Source organism: Salvelinus sp. IW2-2015, unplaced genomic scaffold (genome assembly GCF_002910315.2).
Source record: "Salvelinus sp. IW2-2015 unplaced genomic scaffold, ASM291031v2 Un_scaffold2234, whole genome shotgun sequence".
In the NCBI taxonomy this organism is placed as follows: domain Eukaryota; kingdom Metazoa; phylum Chordata; class Actinopteri; order Salmoniformes; family Salmonidae; genus Salvelinus; species Salvelinus sp. IW2-2015.
In genome coordinates, this window is record NW_019943564.1 from 94,090 (window position 1) to 103,340 (window position 9,251).

Genomic DNA, 9,251 nt, shown 5'->3' on the forward strand with positions numbered 1-9,251 from the left:
TACTAAAGGGTCTAGAATTCCCATTGTAGATGCTAGGTAAATGCTAACCGGTACTAAATAATTCCCTATTAGCAGATTGCTAGGTAAATTGCTAACAAGCGCAAGTGAACATAAACATAAACTAAATAAACTTCAGTTAGTGCTAAATTACGGCTGCTAGAATCCTGACTAGAACCAAGAAATGTGATCATATTACTCCAGTGCTAGCTTCCCTACACTGGCTTCCTGTTAAGGCAAGGGCTGATTTCAAGGTTTTACTGTTAACCTATAAAGCGTTACATGGGCTTGCTCTACCTATCTTTCCGAGTTGGTCCTGCGTACATACCTACACGTACGCTACGGTCACAAGACGCAGGCCTCCTAATTGTCCCTAGAATTTCTAAGCAAACAGCTGGAGCAGGGCTTTCTCCATAGATCTCCATTTTTATGGAACGGTCTGCCTACCCATGTGAGAGACGCAGACTCGGTCTCAACCTTTTAAGTCTTTACTGAAGACTTATCTCTTCAGTAGGTCATATGATTGAGTGTAGTCTGGCCCAGGAGTGTGAAGGTGAACGGAAAGGCTCTGGAGCAACGAACCGCCCTTGCTCTCTCCACTGGGATTCTCTGCCTCTAACCCTATTACAGGGTGCGAGTCACTGGCTTACTGGTGCTCTTTCATGCCGTCCTAGGAGGGGGCGTCACTTGAGTGGTTGAGTTACTGACGTGATCTTCCTGTCTGGTTGGCGCCCCCCCTTGGTTTTGCTGTGGTGGAGATCTTTGGGCTACTACTCGGCCTTGTCTCAGGATTGTAAGTTGGTGTTGAAGATATCCCTCTAGTGGTGCGGGGGCTGTGCTTTGGCAAAGTGGGTGGGGTTATATCCTTCCTGTTTGGCCCTGTCCGGGGGTATCATCGGATGGGGCCACAGTGTCTCCTGACCCTCCTGTCTCAGCCTCAGTATTTATGCTGCAGTAGTTTATGTGTCGGGGGCTAGGGTCAGTTGGTTATATCTGGGAGTACTTCTCCTGTCTTTATCCAGTGTCCTGTGTGAATTTAAGTATGCTCTCTCTAATTCTCCTCCTTCTCTCTTTCGTTCTCTCTCTCGGAGAACCTAGCCCTTGGACCATACGTCAGGACTACCGGGCATGATGACTCCTTGCTGTTCCCAGTCCACCTGGCCTGCTGCTGTTCCAGTTTCAACTGTTCTGCCTGCGGTTATGAACCCCTACCTGTCCCAGACCTGCTGCTTTCAACGTCTTAAGATCGGCTATGAAAGCCAACTGACATTTATTCTGATATTATTTGACCATGCTTGTCATTTATGAACATTTTGAAAATCTTGGCTCTCTCTAATCTCTCTCTTCTCTCTTTCTTTCCTCTCTCTCGGAGGACCTGAGCCTTGGACATACGTCAGGAACTACCGGGCATGATGACTCCTTGCTGTCCCAGTCCACTGGCCTTGCTGCTATTCCAGTTTTCAACTGTTCTGCCTGCGGTTATGGAACCCTACCTGTCCAGACCTGCTGTTTTCAACTCTTAATGATCGGCTATGAAAAGCCAAATAAATTTATCCTGATTATTATTTGACCATGCTTGTCACTTATGAACATTTTGAACATCTTGGCCATGTTCTGTTATAATCTCCACCCAGCACAGCCAGAAGAGGACTGGCCACCCCTCATAGCCTGGTTCCTCTCTAGGTTTCTTCCTAGGTTTTGGCCTTCTAGGAGTTTTTCCTAGCCACCGTGCTTCTACACCTGCATTGCTTGCTGTTTTGAGTTTTAGGCTGGTTTTCTTGTACAGCACTTCGAGATATTAGCTGATGTTACGAAGGGCTATATTAAAATTAAACTCTTTGTCTCTCTCTTTCGCTCTCTCTCTCTGTACTGTCTCTGTCTTTGTCTTTGTCTCTGTCTTTGTCTCTGTCTCTGTCTCTGTCTCTSYCTCTCTCCTCAGTCCATCCTCAACTCCATGCTTCCCAGGGCGTCTATGTCTAAAGAGGTGGATGCAGGGGTTCTGTCCATCATCTCGTACCCGGCCTTCGCTGTAGAGGACATCTCTATAGTCAACATCACCAAGGAGAAGATCATATCCAAACTACAGGTCAGGACACTGTTATGTCACCCTTATGACAGGGTTATGCCGTGTTATGTCACCCTTATGACAGGGTTATGCCGTGTTATGTCACCCTTATGACAGGGTTATGCCGTGTTATGTAACCCTTATGGCAGGGAAAATGGCATATATTATATATTGTGTTATGTATCTCTTATGACAGGGTTATGCAGTGTTATGTACTTTAATGTAACCCTTATGACAAGGTTATGTAGTCCATAGAAAACAACACCAAGAAGAAGATGTTATCTGAACTGCAGGTCAGGGTCAGCCAGTTTCTCCCCTAGATTATTATTGGTCAAGTCTTTCCCCTTCGTTTGATTTCCATGTGGGGCTCAAATCAACATTCAGGCCCTTTTTTGTTATTTAAGTTGTGAATTTAAATCAAAGTGAAACTGTATTAGGCAGAGTTTGGCTGAGCATATTTACATTTTTATCTCTTTTTCTTTTCTCAGGGTCGATATGGATGTTGTCGGTTTCTCAGGGATGGACACAAAACACCTAAAGAGGTAAAAACATGCTCTCCCTCCCTCCCTCCCTCCCTCCCTTATTTGTGTGGAAACACTTCACCGTGAATATTTTTTTTATATATATATTTTTTTATATTTGTGACTCAACTATCCCAAATCCAGATCTTTTTAAAATCACTGAGATGTGTATTTATCAGAACCTGAGTTTTGAGCTTTAAAAGTTGACTTCAGCCAAAAAGTTAAAACGAAGAAAACAATTCAGTTCCATTTTTTTCTGATTGCATTGAGTCATGAAAGAAAAACACCATTCAGCTTGATTGTTGTCACTATATTTATAATCCGTATTGTTTGTATTAAATAATCATTACTATAAGTAATTATCACACTGTACAATAATATATATATACATATATATTTTCTTTTATTTATTTGAATTGGAGCCAAAATATTGTGCATTTCAGTGAGATTATGACCTGTCAACAACAAATACTTAAAAAAGAAAAACATTTAAAGAAAGAATCTGTTTGATTTGACAATATCTAGCACTGGATGCAATAATAATCATTTAAATTCAGCAGGAATGAGTTGCAGATGTCTCCATGTTCAGGAAGAACAATCTGCTGAGAGATCAGATGAAATGATTTGGTCATACAGGCAAAGTTAAAACAATACGAACACTACAAAACAATCACACAGAACATTACTAGAACTGTAGAGAGGCAAGGAAAATGGTACAGTACTARTGTGCAAAAGCAGATTGAGTTGACTGGGTAGTGTCGTGTGACTGCGACCTGGTGTTGTTGAAGGCCCGGAYGGCAGTGGGCAAAAAGGATTGAATTGATACAGATATTAATGAGTTTGACACTCTCTCTCTAACACACACACACAAAGATATCTCTAATACACACACACACACACACACACACAAAGATATCTCTAACACACACACACACTGCTAGGTCATCATTCTTACCTGACGACCGCTCCATGGTGACGACCGCTCCATGGTGACGACCGCTCCATGGTGACGACCGCTCCATGGTGACGACCGCTCCATGGTGACGACCGCTCCATGGTGACGACCGCCCTTCCGAAATGGACCTGGGGCTTTCCCATTAGGACCCGATGTGCATAAATACCACCCGTTTGGAACGGACCGGAGGACAACTAGACCCGTTCCATATAGACTTGGTTGGATCCAGACCTCGTATGATCCCACCTGAGTGAGGAAAGCAGCAGAAAAGTCAATTTTTAAGCTTCCTTATTAACCAGAGCTGATAAAGCTTGAGGGAGAGGAGGTAGAGAGAGGTGATGGTTGGGCCGGGCTGTGTGTTTACACGACCGGTTAGAACTTTTAGAACTCCTACTCATTCCAGGGTTTATCTTTATTTTTACTATTTTCTACATTGTAGAATAATAGTGAAGACCTCAAAACTATGAAATAACACATGGAATCCAAAAAAGTTTTAAACAAATCAAAATATATTTAATATAGGAGTTTCTTCAAATAGCCACCCTTTGCCTTGATGACAGCTTTGCACACTCTTGGCATTCTCTCAAGCAGCTTCACCTGGAATGCTTTTCCAACAGTCTTGAAGGAGTTCCCACATATGCTGAGCATTGTTGCTGCTTTTCCTTCACTCTGCGGACTGACTCATCCCAAATCATCTCAATTTGGTTAGATTGTGGAGGCCAGGTCATCTGATGCAGCACTCCATCACTCCTTGGTAAAATAGCCCTTACACAGCCTGGAGGTGTGTTGGGTCATTGTCCTGTTGAAAAACAAATGATAGTCCCTAAGCCCAAACCAGATGGGATGGCGTATAGCTGCAGAATGCTGTGGTAGCCATCTGGTTAAGTGTGCCTTGAATTCTAAATAAATCACGACAGTGTCACCAGCAGAAAACCCCCACACCTCCTCCTCCATGCTTTACGGTGGAAAATACACATGAGATTATCCATTCACCCACACCGCGTCTCACAAAGACACGGAACAAAAAATGTCAAATTTGGACTCCAGACCAAAGGACAAATTTCCACCGGTCTACTGTCCATTGCTCATGTTTCTTGGCCCAAGCAAGTCTCTTCTTCTTATTGGTGTCCTTTGTAGTGGTTTCTTTGCAGCAATTTGACCATGAAGGCCTGATTCACACAGTTTCCTCTGAACARTTGATATTGAGATGTGTCTGTTACTTGAACTCTGAAGCATTTATTTGGGCTGCAATTTCTGAGGCTGGTAACTCTAATGAACTTATACTCTGCAGCAGAGGTAACTCTGGGTCTTCCTTTCCTGTGGTGGTCCTCATGAGAGCCAGTTTCATCATAGCGCTTGATGGGGCTTGGGACTTGAACTGTTCCGTATTGACCTTCATGTCTTAACCTCTCTAGGGTGCGTGAGACGTTAGCGTCCCACCTCTTCAACAGCCAGTGAAAGTACAGGGCGCCAAATTCAAAACAACAGAAATCCCATAATTAAAATTCTTCAAACATACATGTGTTTTACACCATTTTAAAGATACACTTGTTGTAAATCCAGCCACAGTGTCCGATTTCAAAAAGGCTTTACGACGAAAGCAAACCAAACGATTATGTTAGGTGAGTGCCTATTCACAGAATAACACAGCCATTTTTCCAGCCAAAGAGAGGATTCACAAAAAGCTGAAATATAGATAAAATTATTCACTAACCTTTGATGATCTTCATCAGATGACACTCATAGGACTTCGTTACACAATACATGTATGTTTTGTTCGGTAAAGTTTATATCCAAAAATCTGAGTTTACATTGGCGCCTTACGTTCAGAAGTCACAAAACATCCTTTGATTTTGCAGAGAGCAACATCAATTTACAGGAATACTCATAATAAACATTGCTAAAAGATACAACTGTTATGCATGGAATTTTAGATGGACTTCTCCTTAATGCAACCGCTGTGTCAGATTTCAAAAAAGCTTTACGAAAAAAGCAACCCATGCAATAATCTGAGTCGGCGCTCAGAGCCCAATCAAGACACAAATATAGCCGCCAAATTATGCAGTCAACAGAAGTCAGAAGTAACATTATAAATATTCACTTAACTTTGATGATCTTCATCAGAATGCACTCCCAGAAATCCCAGTTCCACAATAAATGTTTGTTTTGATCGATAATGTCCATCATTTATGTCCAAATTCCTCCTTTTTGTTCTAGCGTTCAGTACACTTTCCAAACTCACGACGCGCGGGCAGGTCCAGCGGAAAGTACGGACGAAAAGTTTAAAAAGTTATATTATGCCTCGAAATGAAAGAGCTAACAAACGACAGCAAGATGCMTCTCACTTCCAGCAAGTTAAGAATAAGATATCGATTGCTTTTGCTGCCTAAAATAAGAAATTATTCAGAATTTATGAAATTACTTTTCATGTAATTTTGGTCAGCTAATAGGCTAATACCCACTGATCAAACAACATCGAAAGAAAGTGTGAACCTGTTATGAACGTTATCCCCGGCGTACAGCTACTGTAGACAAAATGACAATCCCACCTACTAGTATTCATATCTAACTACATTGTTGATTGTTGATTGTAAATTATAACTTTATTCTGCTACATTGCTAACTACTTTAGCTAGCTAATTATTCTGTGTCTAAACCAGCCTGATTTAATTGATTTGTAGCATGTTATCTTGAATTGGGTCAAGTCAGCTGCCACACTCGGGTCAGGGAAGTTTGAGACAGCTTTTTCACGTTCGTAATGCTAGTTAACGTTTAAATATAAACTTGGAAATGAACCATTTTCCTCAAGTAATCATACAATATATTTACATTACCCTTAAAGTAAAGGGTTTAAAGTATCCAAAACAACTCAAATCTAGATTTCCACAAGAACTGATTTTCGGAGCATTTTAGATTTTTCCAACAATGAGCCGGTGTGACATCCGGCAGGTCCTCATACGTCGCCTCACATCACCTCAGAAACTATTTCATTCTGGAACTGTACTTTGTTATTTTATTGCCCTGTTTTTCATCCATCCATCTCCTATTGTTCTCTYTCCATAATTCTGTGGTTCTGTTCTCTTTCTCCATAATTCTGTGGTTCTGTTCTCTCTCCATAATTCCGTGGTTCTGTTCTCTCTCCATAATTCTGTGGTTCTGTTCTCTCGCCATAATTCCGTGGTTCTGTTCTCTCTCCATAATTCCGTGGTTCTGTTCTCTCTCCATAATTCTGTGGTTCTGTTCTCTCTCCATAATTGTTCTCTCTCCATAATTCTGTGGTTCTGTTCTCTCTCTATAATTCTGTGGTTCTGTTCTCTCTCCATAATTCTGTGGTTCTGTTCTCTCTCCATAATTCTTGTGTTCTGTTTTTCTATAATTCTGTGGTTGCTGTCTCTCCATAATCTGGTTCGTCTCTCCATAATTGCTGTGGTTTCTGTCTCTCTCTATTCGTCTGCTTTAATTTTGTTTCTCAATTGTCTGTTTCCCTCGGTTCTGTTCTCTCCCTCCTGTCCCAGGACCCACCGTCTATACTATGAGTGCGTGCTGAGCTGAAGCTCTTTTGAAGAACATAAGAGTGTGAAATGGCCCCTGTCTGGGACCTACCTCATAACTGGGATGGCGTCTTCACCAACAAGCCCAGAACAGGGTGTTATATAGCAGGTTAAATAATACTAATAATAATTAGGGGGTGCTCTAATAGTTCCTCTTTCACTGTATGTTACAAGTGGGGTAACCTTACGTGTGAAATGGAAATGGTTTATTGCCAATGCTAAGGCGCAGAACGACCCCCGTTTTACACCCTGTCAGCTTCGGGGAATTCGATCCAGCAACTGCCAGGCTCCTGAGCAGGCTATGAACTTCTCATAGGAGTAATTCTAAAGTTATATTGCTCATAGCATTGTCTTTATCTGTCATGTCTCAGCTGTTTGTAAACCGTTCCAGTCAGGAGTACAGGGATCGCTCTGCGAGGGATTCTGATTCAAGCAGCAAAGGACGGGTCTGTCTATACCAGAGCTTCTACAGCGTTCCTACGCTGCATAGGGTAAACTGGAAAGACCAGGGTGTAGTGGTGGCTTAATGGAACTTTCAGCAACATTTCCCAGAAGTCCTGGCTGGTAGATTCCCGGAATGGGAAGGGAATAAACAGGAACTTCAACGTCCTCCAACCTTGATTTCTGGAACACCTGGGAGTTGTAGGCAAGCGCTCAGTCACACATGGAACCAATTGTGTTTTATTACAGGTGGATAGGAGTATGTAAAACCCCACTCTGTGGAGAGGTTAGTGTGTGTTATATACTGTGTGTCTGGTAACCAACAGGTTGGATGAGGAGTATGTAACCCTCACTCTGAGGAGAGGGGTTTTAGTGTGTGTTATATACTGTGTGTTGTACCAACAGTGGATGAGGAGTATGTTAACCCCACTCTGTGGAGAGGGTCCCTCTTGGGGAAGCTCCTTAAAGTGGGTCAGTCCCTCTACGTCTGGGAAGTCTAACTGGCAGATGGTGAGAGGTCACTCATACACTAGCTACTGTATCACTATACTACACGTACTAGTGTATTACTGAACACTACACACGCCTACAACTAGCTAGTGTATACTACACTACACACGGACTACATCTAGCTAGTGTACACTATACTCACACACTAACTAGCTAGTGTACAGCTATACTACACACACTACACTAGCCTAGTGTACACTATACTACAACACGCTACACTAAGCCAGTGTACACTAATACTGACACAGCTATACTAGCTAGTGGTACACTACTACACACTAACGCTACAATAGCTAGTGTACACTATCCTACACACACTACATTAGCTAGTGTACACTACTACACACGCTACAACTAGCTAGTGTTACACTATACTACACTACGCTACACTAGCTAGTGTACACTAATACTACACACACTACACTAGCTAGTGTAAACTATACTACACACGCTACAACTAGCTAGTGTACACTATACTTAACACCGCTAAATGCTAGTGCAACACCTTGCTACCTAGTAGTGTAAACACTATACACACACGCTAAAATAGCTAGTGTACACTATACTACACATGTACAATAGCTTAGTGTACACTATACTATCACATGCTACATGCTAGTGTACACAATACACACGCTTACAATAGCTTGGTACACTATATACTACACAAGCGGCTACAGCTAGCTAGTGTATCAACAACACTACATGACTAACACGCTATCATACACTAGCCTAGTGTACACTATGCTTACAAGCTACAATAGCTGTGACTAAACTGCCCATTGGGGTGATATAGTCCTCTCTCCGTATTTGTATGGTAAAGCTTTGCCCCTCCTCTCGTGTTCTATTCAGGGTTTGTCCTGGCCCCTGGTGATATAGTCTCTCTCCAGTATGTATGGTAACTGTTGCCCTCTGTCTGTGTTCTACAGGGTTTTCTGGCCGCCTGGAGAGATAGATCTCTAACCGGACGTTCTTCTCCACCATCCCCAAGCAGACGTGGTGGTACAGGGTGGACCTGCAGGCTACATAACTGAATAATATGGCTACGTTTGATAAGAAGCGTCTGCTAAAGCGTACCATATTTTAAAGGCCAGAATTATACCTGGTCTATACACATGCATCTGTGTAGAAAATTACAACTGACAGGTGGTCTCCTGGTCAAAGACAACACGTCTGTGACAATTACAATCTGACAGGTGTCTCTGTCAAAA